This window comes from Ornithorhynchus anatinus, chromosome 12 (assembly GCF_004115215.2).
Source record: "Ornithorhynchus anatinus isolate Pmale09 chromosome 12, mOrnAna1.pri.v4, whole genome shotgun sequence".
In the NCBI taxonomy this organism is placed as follows: Eukaryota; Metazoa; Chordata; class Mammalia; order Monotremata; family Ornithorhynchidae; genus Ornithorhynchus; species Ornithorhynchus anatinus.
The window spans coordinates 44,198,173-44,215,116 of NC_041739.1; the positions used below are offsets into that span (position 1 = coordinate 44,198,173).

General features: G+C 47.7%; 1 pseudogene; it reads right to left on the reverse strand.

The window, feature by feature from the left end:
- Positions 1 to 409: 409 nt before the first annotated feature.
- LOC100091627 lies at positions 410 to 1,087 on the reverse strand (annotated as a pseudogene).
- Positions 1,088 to 16,944: the final 15,857 nt, after the last annotated feature.

A 16,944-nucleotide genomic window follows, 5' to 3' on the forward strand; every position in this document is an offset into this window, starting at 1 on the left:
AGGTCGGCTCTCCGAAACCGAGAAGACAGATGAGTGTGGCCCCTCCGTTGGATGCCTCCTGTCGGCTGAGCCCCATTCCAAGGGCCGCACTGGAGAAGAGCCAGACAGTCGGGTCCCCATCGTACGGAGGGGGGGACCGAGGCACGGGCCCCGAGGCCACCGTGCCTGGGAGCACCCGTCGGGGGGGGGAACGGGGTCTGGACGCAGGGCCACCCATGGGCCGGGACCAGGCCCGTCTCTCGTGGCACTGTCCCCTCTCGGGTGGTCGGTATGGTGCTCCGCTCACAGGAAGTGCTGCGGAAATCCGACCGAAGGGCTGATGGAGGGCCCCACTGCCCAGCAGACCCTGCCGCTCCTGCCTCGGGGGCTCCGCAGAGGAAAGGGGAGGGGCGGGGTGGTCGAGCGGGCGCTACCTGCCCAGGTGAGGCTGGGCCCCCCGAACCCTATATCTCTGGAGCCACTCGATGCACTCGTCCTCCAGATAGGCTTTGTATCACTTGGCGATGGTCCCGTCGGCCTCCCACTTGTGCTTAATGTTGAGGGCCCTGGCGTCCGCCGCGTCCAGCTCAGCGTGGCCTTGTCCAGCGCGATGTAGTCCCGCCCGTCGTAGCCATACTGCATGAACCCTTCTCCGGTGGTGTTGTCCTCTGGCAGCTGGCAGCCGTACATCCCCTGAACAGTGTGAGACCCCCTCCTCGCTCTGGTTGTAGTAGTCCATGATGTTCTGCAGGCCTACACAGAAATTCTGCACCCCACTCCTGAAGATCTCTGTCTCCTGGTCCCAGTATTCCTGTCCCTCGTTGTCCTGGATCCACGGGGTCCACGGCTCCTCCAGGCCCTGTCTCCCGATGCTGTCGAACCTAACTAACTACACGTCGTCCATATAGCCCACGGACGTGAGCTTTGACACCCCGGGGCCGGGCCGGGTCATTCCGGTGGTGAAATAGTACAGCGAGTGCCACCTAGTCTGGCCCTCCGGCAGGCGGGAAGCCACTAGACCCAGCAGCAGCAGGAGCAGTGGGAGGAGCGGGGTGGACCGGGCCAGAGTCTCCAACCCCCACCACCCTCGTGCCCAGCCCTGACACATTCCACCTCCAACTTCTTCAACCACCTTGACCCCTTTCTCACCTTCCTTCTCTCCTTCTCTCTGCCCACTCTGATCCTCGGAGACTTCAACATCCTCATGGATGTACCCGATGACTCCTCTGCCCCCCGCCTGCTATCACTCCTTGAATCTGCCAACTTCCTGCTCCACTACACCTCACCCACTCACCAACTTGGTCACACCCTCGATCTCATAATCTCTTACCACTGCACTATCTCCACCCTCACCAACTCTGAAATCCCTCTCTCAGACTATAACCTTCTCACCTGCCTCCTCTCTCACACTCTCTCCCCCTGCAAATCTGTATTACTCCCCCACAGAGACCTCCCTCTCTTGATCCCATCCATCTCTCCCAAAGCATTTCACCCCACCTTGCCTCCCTATCATCTCTTCCCACTCTGGATGATCAGGTTACTTCTCTCAACTCCACCCTCTCTACTCATCTCAACTTACTTGCCCACCCTTCCCTCCACCGCTCTCTCTCCACTAACCCGCAGCCCTGGATCTCTGCCTCTGTCCACCTCCTTCGCTCTTATGCTCAAACTGCTGAGCACTGCTGGCGAAGGTCCAAGCACCAAGCCAACCTTATCCATTTGAACTTTATCCTTTCCTGCCTTAACTCTGCCCTCTCCTCTACTGCCCTCTCCTGCCCTCTCCTGTTGGAGAAGCAGCGTGGCTCAGTGGAAAGAGCACGGGCTTTGGAGTCAGGGCTCATGAGTTCGAATCCCAGCTCTGCCACTTGTCGGCTGTGTGACTGTGGGCAAGTCACTTAACTTCTCTGTGCCTCAGTTCCCTCATCTGTAAAATGGGGATTAAGGCTGTGAGCCCCACATGGGACAACCTGATTCCCCTATGTCTACCCCAGCGCTTAGAACAGTGCTCGGCACGTAGTAAGCGCTTAACAAATACCAACATTATTATTATTATTACCAGGCAAAACTACTTTTCTTTCCTCATTGATGCCCATGCCCATCAGCCCCGCCAATTGTTCCGGGCTTTTAATTATCTGATCAGGCCCCCTGTTCCTCCCCCTCCCCTATCCTTCACCCCCAACCATCTGACCAACCTATTTCATCAGAAAATTAACACAATCAGGAGTGAGCTCCCCCAAGTCACTCCTTCCACTTCTGTTTCCCCCCCGCTCCCAACCCTTTCCCCCACTTTCCCATCCTTCCCTGCAGTGTCATCAGAGGCGATCTCCTCCCTCCTCGCAAGTGTCAGCCCCTCCACCTGTGCTTTGGACCCCATTCCCGCTCACCGTATTAAAACTATCGTCCCTTTCCTCCTCCCTTTCTCAACTTTTATCTTTAATCACTCACTCTCCAATGGCTTCCTCCCCTCTGCCTTCAAACATGCCCATATCTCCCCCATCCTAAGAAAACCCTCTCTCGACCCCACTTCCCCTTCCAGTTATCGCCCTATCTCCCTCGTACCCTTCCTTTCCAAACTCCTAGAATGGGTCGTCTACAGTCGCTGCCTTGAATTCCTCAACTCCAACTCTCTCCTGGATGCCCTCCAATCTGGTTTCCGTCCTCTCCACTCTACCGAGACTGCTCTCTCCAAGATCACCCATGACCTCCTTCTTGCCAAATCCAATGGCTCCTATTCTATCCTAATCTTCCTCGACCTCTCAGCTGCCTTTGACACTGTCGACCAGCCCCTTCTCCTCCACATCTTATCTCACCTTGTCTTCACGGACTCCATCCTCTTCTGGTTCTCCTCTTATCTTTCTGGACGTTTATTCTCAGCCTCCTTTGTGGGCTCCTCCTCCCCCTCCCATCCACTAACTATAGGGGTTCCTCAAGGGTCAGTTCTTGGCCCTCTTCTGTTCTCCATCTATACTCCCTCCCTTGGTGAACTCATTGGCTCTCACGGCTTCAACTATCATCTCTATGCAGATGACACTCAAATCTACATCTCCTCCCCTGTTCTCTACCCCTCCCTACAGGCTCATATCTCTTCCTGCCTCTAGGACATCTTCACCCGGATGTCGGCCCGCCACCTAAAACTCAACATGTCCAAAACTGAGCTCCTTATCTTCCCTCTCAAACCCTGTCCTCTTCCTGACTTCCCTGTCACTGTGGACGGCACAACCATCCTTCCCAGCTCACGAGCGCATAACCTTGGTGTCGTACTTGACTCAGCTTTCTCATTCACCCCACATATCCAATCCGTCACCAAGCCTGGGATCTCACCTTCACAATATCTCCAAGATCCATCCTTTCCTCTCCATCCAAAGGCTATCGTGCTGGTACAAGCTCTCATAATATCCCGGCTGGATTATTTTGTCAGCCTTCTCTCTGATCTCCCTTCCTCCTGTTTCTCTCGACTCCAGTCTATTCTTCATTCTGCTGCCCGGATCATCTTCCTACAGAAACGCTCTGGGCATGTCACTCCCCTCCTTAAAAATCTCCATTCATTCATTCATTCATTCAGTAGTATTTATTAAGCTCTTACTATGTGCAGGGCACTGTACTAAGTGCTTGGAATGTACAATTCAGCAACAGATAGAGATAATCCCTGTCCAATGATGGGTTTACAGTCTAATCCAGTGGTTGCCTATTAACCTCCGCATGAAACAAAAACTCCTCACTCTCGGCTTCAAGGCTTTCCATCACCTTGCCCCCTCCTACCTCACCTCCCTTCTCTCTTTCTACTGCCCACCCTGGACACTCTGCTCCTCTGCCGCTCATCTCCTCACTCTCCCCCGTTCATACCTATCCTGCTGTCGACCACTGGCCCATGTCCTACTGCCATCCTGGAATGCCCTCCCTCCTCACCTCTGTCAAACTAAATCTCTTCCCCTCTTCAAAGCCCTACTGAGAACTCACTTCCTCCAAGAGGCCTTCCCAGACTGAGCTACCCCCTATTCCCTCTGCTCTCCCTGTGCTCCCCCTCTTCCCTCTGCTCCTCCCCCTTCGCCCTTCACCTCCCCTCAGCTAAACCCCTTTCCCTCTGCTCCTCCCTCTCCCCCTAGCCCTCCCCTCAGCACTGTGCTCACTTGTGTATATTTTTGATTACCCTATTTATTTTGTTAATGAGGTGTACATCCCCCTGATTCTAATTATCGTTATGATGCTGGCTTGTTTTTGGTTTTGTTCTGTTTTGCTCTGCCATCTGTCTCCCCCGATTAGATTGTGAGCCTATCACTGGGCAGGGATTGTCCCTATCTGCTGCAGAATTGTACATTTCAAGCGCTTAGTACAGTGGTCTGCATATAGTAAACAATAAACAGTATTGATTGAATGAATGAATAAATGAATTTAAATTCTATTCCTCTGTTACCTCACCTGTAAAATGGGGATCAAGATTGTGAGCCCCATGAGGGACATGGACTGTGTCCAATTTGATTATCTTCACTTGAAGCTGTGGGAGCACCTCAGTTCACCAAGGGAGAGAGTATAGATGGAGAACAGAAGGGAACCAAGAAGCTACCCTTGAGTAACCCCTACAGTTAGTGGATGGGAGGGGGAAGAAAGATGTTTGCCATTACCTATATTATTATTATCTAGGTCAAGAAGGGTGTTATACAGTGATGGGGAGACAGACATTAACACAAATAAGCAATTTCTCTTATATGATTTCAAGACACATTCCTAAGTGCTGCGGGGTTAGGGGATTCTCTCATTCTCTCCTAGACCCCCTCCAATCTGGCTTCCGTCCCCTCCACTCTACCGAGACTGCTCTCTCTAAGGTCACCCATGACCTCCTTCTTGCCAAATCCAATGGCTCCTACTCCATTCTGATCCTCCTTGACCTCTCTGCTGCCTTTGACACTGTCGACCATCCCCTCCTCCTCCGTACCTTATCTCACCTTGGCTTCACGGACTCTGTCCTCTCCTGGTTCTCCTCTTACCTCTCTGGCCGATCATTCTCGGTCTCCTACGCTGGAGCCTCCTCCCCCTCCCATCCTTTAACTGTTGGAGTTCCTCAAGGGTCAGTTCTTGGCCCTCTTCTGTTCTCCATTTACACTCACTCCCTCGGTGAACTCATTCGCTCTCACGGCTTTGACTACCATCTCTACGCAGATGTCACGCAGATCTACATCTCCGCCCCTGTCCTCTCCCCCTCCCTTCAGGCTCGCATCTCCTCCTGCCTCTGGGACGTCTCCACCTGGATGTCTGCCCGCCAGCTAAAACTCAACATGAGCAAGACTGAGCTCCTCATCTTCCCTCCCAAGCCCGGTCCGCTCCCAGACTTCTCCATCACCGTGGATGGCACGACCATCCTTCCCGTCCCGCAGGCCCGCAATCTCGGTGTCATCCTTGACTCGTCCCTCTCGTTCACCCCACACATCCTATCCGTTACCAAGACCTGCCGGTTTCACCTCTACAATATCGCCAAGATCCGCCCTTTCCTCTCCACCCAAACGGCTACCTTACTATTACGGGCTCTCGTTATATCCCGGCTAGACTACTGTGTCGGCCTTCTCTCTGACCTCCCTTCCTCCTCTCTCGCCCCGCTCCGGTCTATTCTTCACTCCGCTGCCCGGCTCATCTTCCTGCAGAAACGATCTGGGCATGTCACTCCCCTTCTTAAACAACTCCAGTGGTTGCCTATCGACCTCCGCTCCAAACAAAAACTCCTCACTCTAGGCTTCAAGGCTCTCCATCACCTCGCCCCTTCCTACCTCTCCTCCCTTCTCTCTTTCTACCGCCCACCCCGCACGCTCCGCTCCTCTGCCGCCCACCTCCTCGCCGTCCCTCGGTCTCGCCTATCCCGCCGTCGACCCCTGGGTCACGTCCTCCCGCGGTCTTGGAACGCCCTCCCTCCTCACCTCCGCCAAACTGATTCTCTTTCCCTCTTCAAAACCTTACTTAAAAATCACCTCCTCCAAGAGGCCTTCCCAGACTGAGCTCCTCTTCCCCCTCTACTCCCTCTGCCATCCCCCCTTTACCTCTCCGCAGCTAAAGCCTCATTTTCCCCTTTTCCCTCTGCTCCTCCACCTCTCCCTTCCCATCCCCACAGCACTGTACCCGTCCGCTCACTGTATATATTTTCGTTACCCTATTTATTTTGTTAATGAATTGTACATCGCCTTGATTCTATTTAGTTGCCATTGTTTTTACGAGATGTTCTTCCCCTTGACGCTGTTTAGTGCCATTGTTCTTGTCTGTCCGTCTCCCCCGATTAGACTGTAAGCCCGTCAAACGGCAGGGACTGTCTCTATCTGTTGCCGACTTGTTCATCCCAAGCGCTTAGTACAGTGCTCTGCACATAGTAAGCGCTCAATAAATACTATTGAATGAATGAATGAATGGGATAAATATCAAATGCTCCAAGCCTCTGATCCAAGTGCTCCTCCATCTGCTCAGAATGGAAATGGGGACAAATGATGAGCCAAGATCCAGCAGGCATGGTGACCTACTGGCTACTCCCTAGTCCAAGGTTCCAGACATAAGCTTCAGTTGGCCTTGATGGAACAAGGCAGTTTTCCAAAGTCAGCTTGGTTCCCTCACTTATCATCTAGGAATGTGCATGGGTCTGGGAGTCAGGGCACCTGGGTTCTAATCCCAGTTATACCACTTGTCTGATGTTTAAACTTAGGCAAGTCACATGATTTCCTTGTGCCTCAGTTTCCTCAATTTTATAATGAGAATTAAATTTCTGTTCTCCCTACCTGTTCAGTGCCATTTTCTCTCTCTTGCCCCTATCAGTCATGTTCCCACTGGAGCCTGGAGGGCAACAAGCAAGTACATAAGACAGGGTTGAGCCTCATCTGGAACAGTAACTTTCTGATCTGATTGACTCGTTTCCTAACCCAGTGCTTAATACAGTGCTTGGCACACAGTCAGTGCCTAACAAATATTATTATTGTTATTATTCTGCTACATTCTCATGTTATAGTCCTGCGTGTTCCTAATTCTTGATCATAACCTTGTAGCCTTGGAATGTGTGCCAAAGTCGGTGCCCAAGTTTAATACACATTGTAACAGAGTGGGAAGAGGTGGATTCCCTCCGATTCCCATTTCTTCTCTCATTTTCCCTTACCTAAATGAAAACAAGACCAAAAATAACTATATGTCATTGCCATGGTGGCCCCTTAATCATGCCTCATTGTATAATACCCTTCTTGACCTAGATAATAATAATACAGGTAATGGCAAACATCTTTCTTCCCCCTCCCATCCACTAACTGTAGGGGTTACTCAAGGGTAAGTTCTTGGTCCCCTTCTATTCTCCACCTATACTCTCTCCCTTGGTGAACTCAGTTGCTCCAACAACTTCAATTATCATCTCTATGTGGATGATATCCAAATATCTTCTCCCCTGTTCTCTCTCCCTCCTTCCAGGCTCACATCTCCTCTTGCCTTCAGGACATCTCCACTTGGATGTCCTCCCACTACCTAAAACTCAACATGCCCAAGACTGAGCTCCTTATCTTCCCTCCCAAACCTTGTCCTCTCCCTGACTTTCCCATCACTGTGGATGGCACTACCATCATTCTGGTCTCATAAGCCTGCCACCTTGTTGTCATCCTTGACTCTGCTCTCTCATTTACCCCACATAACCAATCCGTCACCAAAACCTGCTGGTCTCACCTTCAGAACGTGGCCAAGATCAGCCCTTTCCTCTCCAACCAAACCACTACCACATTAGTACAATCATTCATCGTGTCCCAACTGGAGTACTGCTTCAGCATCCCTTTTGATCTCACAACCTGCTGTCTCTCCCCACTTCAGTCTATACTTCATTCTGCTGCCCGGATTATCTTTGCAAAGAAACATTCTGGACATGTCACCCTCCCCCCACAAAAAAAACCTCCAGTGGTTGCCTATCAACCTCCCGATCAAGCAAAAACTTCTCACTATTGGCTTCTTGCCTCCTCCTACCTCACCTCCCTTCTCTCCTTCTACAACCCAGCTCGCACACTCCACTCCTCTGGTGCTAACCTTCTCACTGTGCCTCATTCTCACCTCTCCCACCTGCGATCCCTGGCCCACGTCCTACCTCTGGCCTGGAATGCCCTCCCTCTTCAAATCTGCCAGACCACACTTTCCCCCTTCAAAGCCTTACTGAAGGCTCAGCTGATACAGTAGGCCTTCCCAGATATGTACGTATCTATAATTCTATTCATTTATATTAATGCCAGTTTATACTTGTTTTGAAGTGTATATATAGCGTGGCTCAGTGGAAAGAGCATGGGCTTTGGAGTCCGAGGTCATGAGTTCGAATCCCAGCTCTGCCACTTGTCAGCTGTGTGACTGTGGGCAAGTCACTTAACTTCTCTGGGCCTCAGTTACCTCATCTGTAAAATGGGGATTATGACTGTGAGCCCCATGTGGGACAACCTGATTCCCCCGTGTCTCCCCCAGCGCTTAGAACAGTGCTCTGCACATAGTAAGCGCTTAACAGATACCAACATTATTATCATTATTATAATTCTATTTATTTATATTAATGCTATTGATGCCCGTTTACTTGTTTTGATGTATGTCTCCCCCCTCTAGACTGTGAGCCCGTGGTGATCAGGGATTGTTTCTCTTTGTAGCTGAATTGTACTTTCTAAGTGCTTAGTACAGTGCTCTGCACATGGTAAGGACTCAATAGATACGATTGAATAAATGAATGAATGAATATATCTTTCCTGGATGATTTAGTGATTTGCCAGTTTAGAGGTGAGTGATTGGATCTTTTGAAATCTAATGTTAGAATTTGGTGACAATCATGACTCCAGTTGACTTCTTCTATTGAGACCCAAATTATTCTTTCAAATAATATTTGACTATTTTCATTGTATTATTGACTTGATTAAGTACTCTAGTATTTAATTCAACCACCAGTGTGATTAGGAGGGGAATTTCTAATAAGATGAGACATACCACCATGCCTTGGTGATGTCACGGATTCCCACTTCAGGCAGTGTCATAACAATGGCAAGTGACCCAGTAATCACAGCCCAGGAGGGAGATGAGCTCACACCTCTTCATCCCTATAACTGCTGCCCTGGTTGGTTCTTTCCAGACCCAAACAAATAAAGCCCAACCCTGAACAGCACAGCCCAGCACGGTGAGAGGATAATCCAGGTAAGACATTAGGCGTCAGATTCTGATATTGGAAAGGAAGGAAATATCAGAGAGTGAGTGCAGTCTGGGTTGCAGGATTCTGGGAACAGGAAATGTGATGGTATAACAGAAAGTTATTCAGTGGAGTCTCTGGGAGCAGTCAGGTTCTCTGCATCTCTCCATGACCCTTTCTCTCCCCTGCTGCATGGAGCTGGTTCAATCAGTACTGCCTTCATTTATTCATTCATTCAGTCACATTTATTGAGTGCTGACTGGGTGCAGAGCACTATACTAAGCGCTTGGGAAACTACAATACAGAAATAAAGAGAGACAATCTCTGCCCACGGAGAGTTCATAGTCTGGAAAGGGGAAGACAGGCATCAGTACAAGTAAAAAGGCATCAATATGAATAAATAAAATTACAGCTATATACATAAGTGCTGTGGGGTGGGGATTGGGGGAAAAGCAAAGGGAGCAAGTCAGGGTGACATGGAAGGACGTGAGAAATGCGGAAAAGTGGGGCTTAGTCTGGGAAGGCCTCTTGGAGGACATATGCCTTCAGCAGGTCTTTGAAGAGGGGGAGAGTGATTGTTCAATGGATTTGAGGAGGGATGGCATTAATAATAATAATAATAATGTTGGTATTTGTTAAGCACTTACTATGTGCCGAGCACTGTTCTAAGCGCTGGGGGAGATACAGGGTAATCAGGTTGTCCCATGTGAGGCATCCAATTAATCCCCATTTTACAGATGAGGGAACTGAGGCACAGAGAAGTTAAGTGACTCGCCCACAGTCACACAGCTGACAGAGCCGGGAGTCGAACTCATGACCTCTGACTCTGAAACCCAGGCTCTTTTCCACTAAGCCACACTGCTTCCCATGAGGTAGCATGCAGGCCAGGCATTGGCAGTGAGACAGGTGAAATCCAGGCACAGTGAGAAGGTAAGCAGCAGAGGAGCAAACTGTACGAGCTGGGTACAGGAGGAGAGAAGGAAGTTGAAGTAGGAGGAGACAAGGTGATGGAGAGCTTCAAAGCCAATAGTGAGGAGTTTTTGTTGGATACAGAGGTGAATAGAAAATCACTGGAGATTTTTGGGGAGGGGGGGTGACATGCCCTGAGCGTTTCTTTAAAAAGATAATCTGAGCAGCGGACTTGAAGTATGGACTGGAATGGAGAGAGGCAGGAGGTTGCGAGGTCAGAAAGGAAGCTGCTGCACTAATCCAGTCGGGTTAAGATGAGTGACTGAACTAATGGGGTAGCAGTTTGGATGAAGAGGTAAGGGTGTATTTTAGTGATGTTGTGAAGGTGAGACCAACAGGATTAGGTGATGGATTGGATATGTGGGTTGAATGAGAGAGCAGAGTCAAGGATGACATCAAGGTTAAGGGCTTGTGAGATGGGAAGAATGATTGTGCCTTCAACAGTGATGGGAAAATTTGGAAGAGGACAGGGTTTGGGAGGGAAGATAAGGAGCTCTGTTTCCCCACTTCTACAGTGTGTCCCCCCCTTCTAGACTGTGAGCCTATTGTTTGGGAGGGAATATCTCTGTTGTTGAAGTGTACTTTTCAAGCACTTAGTACAGTGCTCCGCACACAATAAGCGCTCAATAAATATGGTTGAATGAATGAATGAATGACATGTTAAGTTAGAGGTGGCAGGAAGACAAACGAATAGACATGTTCTCAAGGCGAGGGGAGATATGAGCCTGGAGAGAGGGAAAGAGATCAGGGGAGGAGACGTAGATTTGGGTATCTTCTGCATAGAGATGGAAGTTGAAGCCGTGGGCGCGAATGAGCTCCCCAAGGGTACTCATAGTTAGGGGATCGGAGCAGGAGGAGGAGCCCACAAAGACCTAAAAGAACTTAGAAGGATACTTAGAATGATAGGCCAGAGAGATAAGAGGAGAAACAGTGAAACCAAGGTTGAATAACATGTTGAGGAGAAGGGGATGGTCCACAGTGTCAAAGGCAGCTGAGCGGTCGAGGAGGATTAAGATGGAGTAGGAGCCATTGGATTTGGCAAGAAGGAGATCAGTGGCGATCTCCAGTAGGGCGAATGTCAGAAATAGTATGTGTGAGGACTAATCCCTCTACTGAGACCTATTGTGTAATTCCCAATCCAATGGCTTCCCTCTTTCCTATGCTCCCTGTCATCCTTCCACACTCCCTGTTTCTGCAGTGGCACCAAAATGAAATAGTAAGCCATTCCATATTTCAGTCATTTAATTGTAATTATTGAGCTCTTACTTTGTGCAGAGCACTGTACTAAGCACTTGGGAGAGTATAATATAACAATATAATATGTCTGCCCCTTGAGCTTTTAATCCTTGAAGTTATAATTTTTAAAGTTCTTTTCACATTTTTCTCCAAGTTATAAGGGCATCCCTTCTAATCTATCACTGGCAATAAATTTCTCTTCAATTTAAAGTTATAGTTGTTGTATAGTCAGCATCTTTAAATTAATCTATAATATTTATATTATCTTTCTGGCAACTTTCACTCTCATTTATTTAAACCATTGCTGATTTTTTTTAATGGAATTTGTTAATCTCTTACTATGTGCCAGGCACTGTACTGAACAATGGGGTAGATATAAAATAATCTGATTGGACACAGTCCATGTTCCATGTAAGGCTCACAGTTTTAATCCTCACTTTTACAGATGAGGTAATTGAGATACAGATGAATTAAATGAATTGCCCAAGGGCGAACAACAGACAAGTGGTAGAGTTGTTATTAGTACTCAGGTATTTTGATTCCCAGGCCCATGCTCTTTCCGCTAGGCCACACTGCGTTGTAATCCAAAACTTGCCTCACTCATTCTTGTTATTCCAATATTTTGTACAATTTGGCTCACATTTTTACATCGTACTGACATAATGACTGGAGTATTATTTGTATTGCCTGAAGTGAGTAGTGAGTACCATCAATGAATCGTTTGTTTTGTTGTGAGCAAGGAACGTATCTGCTACCTCCATTGCATTGTAGTCTCCCACAAGCTTAGTACAATGCTCTGCACATAGTAAACACTAAGCAAATACCATTGCTTGATTAATTGGGATCTTTTACCAAGTGTCAAACTGTTACAACAAATATTTTCTTCAACACCTATGCCTAGGAAAGGCCTCTATTTCAGTTACCCAGCCCAAAAAACTGTAAACTCCTTGTGGGCAGGGAATGTTACTGTTAATTGCTGCATTGTACTTTCCCAAGCACTTAGAACAGTGCTCTGCACACAGTAAACTCTCAATAAATAAGATTGAATGAATGACTGAATTTAAGTTCCATCTAGTTTTGGCTTCATTCTCCATTCTAGCCGGTTTCAGGAATCTATTTAGGAAACCTAGGTTCTACTCTGGTCTGCCTAAAGCTGGGTAACTCGGGCAAACCCTGCACATGCCCTTTGCAATGCATCCACTCCTCCCTGCCTACTTGCTTGTTGCCCTCTAGGCCCCAATGGGAACATATCTGACAGGGACGAGAGGGTGAGAGTGGTGCTGAACAGCAATTGTCACAATAATCAATTCCTTCATAAAGGTTCTGAAGTGTCATGTCCAGGGTTTGTCTCTTATTCCCGATTGAAAATTCCTTCAATTAATTTCCCATATAGTATGTTTTAATTACTTTTTACATTTACTTTTATCACAACCTTAATAGGAATCCACAGTTGGTTTCTTTCTTGTTCACTTTGAATCAATCAAATATGGGGCTGTCCTTTTTAAATTGAGTGGCTGGGCAAATTATTTTGCTTCTTGAATTCCTTTTCCTACAAACTAATAGAAAATGCTTAAGGAGTCTTCATATTCTCCACTCTGTTATCAAGTTTCTTGACTGAGCCACCATTACAAATTCTAGTTAAGTTCTGCCACGTAACCTCGCGTACTTGACCTCCTTGACCTCTCAGATGCCTTTGACACTGTCGACCATCCCCTCTTCCTCCATACCTTATCTCACCTTGGCTTCATGGACTCCGTCCTCTCCTGGTTCTCCTCTTACCTCTCTGGCCGGTCATTCTCGGTCTCCTTCGCTGGCGCCTCCTCCCCCGCCCATCCTATAGCTGTTGGAATTCCTCAAGGGTCAGTTCTTGGCCCTCTTCTGTTCTCCATTTACACTCACTCCCTCGGTGTACTCATTCGCTCTCACGGCTTTGACTACCATCTCTACGCAGATGACACGCAGATCTACATCTCCGCCCCTGTCCTCTCCCCCTCCCTTCAGGCTCGCATCTCCTCCTGCCTCCAGGACGTCTCCACCTGGATGTCGGCCCGCCACCTAAAACTCAACATGAGCAAGACTGAGCTCCTCATCTTCCCTCCCAAACCCAGTCCTCTCCCAGACTTCTCTATCACCGTGGATGGCACGACCATCCTCCCCGTATCTCAGGCCCGCAATCTCGGTGTCATCCTCGACTCATCTCTCTCGTTCACCCCACACATCTTATCCGTTACCAAGACCTGCTGGTTTCACCTCTACAATATCGCCAAGATCCGCCCTTTCCTCTCTACCCAAACGGCTACCTTACTGCTACAGGCTCTCGTTATATCCCGGCTAGACTACTGTGTCAGCCTTCTCTCTGACCTCCCTTCCTCCTCTCTCGCCCCGCTCCAGTCTATTCTTCACCCTGCTGCCCGGCTCATCTTCCTGCAGAAACGATCTGGGAATGTCAATCCCCTTCTTAAACACCTCCAGTGGTTGCCTATCAACCTCCGCTCCAAACAAAATCTCCTCACTCTAGGCTTCACCTTGCCCCTTCCTACATCTCCTCCCTTCTCTCTTTCTACCACCCACCCCGCACGCTCCGCTCCTCTGCCGCCCACCTCCTCACCGTCCCTCGGTCTCGCCTATCCCGCCGTCAACCCCTGGGCCACGTCCTCCCGCGGTCCTGGAACGCCCTCCCTCCTCACCTCCGCCAAACTGATTCTCTTCCCCTCTTCAAAACCCTACTTAAAACTCACCTCCTCCAAGAGGCCTTCCCAGACTGAGCTCCTCTTCTCCCTCTACTCCCTCTGCCACCCCCCGTTTACCTCTCCGCAGCTAAACCCTCTTTTCCCCCTTTCCCTCTGCTCCTCCACCTCTCCCTTCCCATCCCGACAGCACTGTACTCGTCCGCTCAACTGTATATATTTCCATTACCCTATTTATTTTGTTAATGAATTGTACATTGCCTTGATTCTATTTAGTTGCCATTGTTTTTACGAGATGTTCTTCCCCTTGACTCTATTTATTGCCATTGTTCTTGTCTGTCTGTCTTCCCCGATTAGACTGTAAGCCCGTCAAACGGCAGGGACTGTCTCTATCTGTTGCCGACTTGTTCATTCCAAGCGCTTAGTACAGTGCTCTGCACATAGTAAGCGCTCAATAAATACTATTGAATGAATGAATGAATGAAAGTACTTGTGTTTCACATGTTGACTATTTATGTAATGAATTAAATTCTACATGGTGACATATTTAAATGTTTGTTGAAATCCAGTTCATCAACTTCATATGGAGATTCAATATTTCTTGTCATCAATTTTGATCTCTACTGAAGGAATCCTATTGTAATTCTATTGCATGGTAAAATGTCACCTTAAATGTCACCTAAATTGCTGTTAAGTTGGAAAAATTGCTGAAGAGCTTGAGAAGGATTTCTTTCCCTCCATATTTTTGAATGGTGTAATGTGCCTTAAGTATAGGATGGTGACAAAAAGACACATGTGAAATGTCTTATCTGAGTCAGTAAAATGCCCCATCCAAGCCAGTTTTACCATTGCTTTTTATTTTTGGTTTTGTTTTTATGATATTTATTAATCATTTACTAAGTCCCAGGTATTATACTAAGGGCTGGGGTAGAAACAAGATGATCAGAATGGACAGAGTCTCTATCCCACATAGAGCTAACAGTCTTAATCCCCATTTTACAGGTGGGGTAACTGAGGCACAGATAAATTCAGTGACTTGCCCAAGGTCACAGAGAAGACAAGTGGTGGAGTTGAGATCAGTACTCAGGTCCTCTAGCTCCCAAACCTATTCTCTTTCCACTAGGCCACACTGCTTCTCGCAATATCCTTCCTATTATTTAAAGATGTATTGTATTATATCCCTAATATTTCCCAAAACTCCTCTTACTCAATATAATTTATAAGTGTTTACTATGTCCCAAGCACTGTGCTAAGTGCTAGGATTAAAACAAGATAATCGTATCAACCATAGTCCTGTCCCACAGCGTGGCTTAGTGAAAGCGGCATGGCCCCATGGGGAACAGGAACTGTGTCCAACTAAATTAGCTTGTATCTACCCTAGGACTTAGAAAATGCTTGGCACATAGGTAAGTGCTTAACAAATACCATAATTATTATCATTGGCTCACAACCAATGGGTGGAGAGAGCAGGCGCCTTAGTCCTATTTTACAAGTGAGAAAACTAAAGTTCAAAGAGGTTCAAACTGAGGTTCAATTGCCCAGGGTCAAACCCCAGGCCAATGGCAGAGCTAGGATTAGAACTCTAGTCTCCTGAGTCCCAATTCTTGGAACTTCCAGTAAGTCAGCTTAATTTCCTTCCTACATCTAACTATGGGTGTCTGTTTTCTCATTAATGCAATTATCACTCATGTGCTGATATTTCTGGTCTGTATTTCTTCAAAAGACAACACATTTCTTGTACTAACCACTTGCAGTGTGAGGAAATTAGCTCTTTGGTTTGGGTCCTACCACAGAGGAATCCACCTTGTCCACTTGTGTTTGGAAACTGGTGAAAAATCACATATTTCCTGTGATGTTAAGTGACTTGCCTAAGATCACAAAGCAGACAAACAGCATAGCAGCAACGTCAGATAGCAGCATGGCTCAGTGGAAAGATCCCGGGCTTGGGAGTCAGAGGTCAAGGGTTCGAGAGCTGTGCTGCTTCTCTACTTGTCTGCTATGTGACTTTGGGCATTTAACCTCTCTGTGCCTCAGTTACCTCATCTGTAAAATGGGGATTAAGACTGTGAGCTTCATGTGGGACAACCTGATTACCTTGTATCTACCCCAGCACTTAGAACAGTGCTCTGCACATAGTTAAGTGCTTAACAAATACCAATATTATTATTAAAGTGGATAGAATATGGGTCTGGAAATTGGATCATGGGTTCTAATTCCAGCTCCACCACTTGTCTGTTATGTGACCTTGGGCAAGTCACTTCACTTCTCTGTGCCTCAATTACCTCATCTGTAAAATCTGCAGACTGTGAGCCTCACATGGGACAGGTCCTGTGTCCAACTCTATTTGCTTGTATTCACCCCAGCTCTTAGTAGAGTGCTTGGCACATAGTAAGTGCTTAACAAGTACCATTATTATTATTACCTTACCTCACTGCTTTCCTACTCAACCCAGGTCATACACTTTGCTCCTCTAATGCCAACCTACTCACTATACCTCTTTCTCATGTATCTCATCACCCACCTCTCACTTACACCCTGCCTCTGGCTTGGAATGCCTAACCTCTTCATATCTAACTGGTGTTCAGACTCCTCATCTTCAAAGCCTTATTAAAGGCACATTCCCTTCAAACAGCCTTCTTCAACTAGGCCCTCATTTCCCCTCTCCCACTCTTTTCCGCTTCACCCTTTGTTACATACCAATAAAGCCAACTAGGGATGGCGGGGTTCATGACTCAGCTTTATGGACAGAACAAATCATGATAATCATTATTACAGTAAGGAAGCATTTATTAGCATGCAGAAAACATCAATCACAATGTATCCTGCTTCTGTTAAACACTGCAATCCATGGACAATGAGATCTCTGACACCATTTAAGCCCTCAAGCCAAGGGCATTGAGAATTTCCTACCACGGGATGATTAATCTG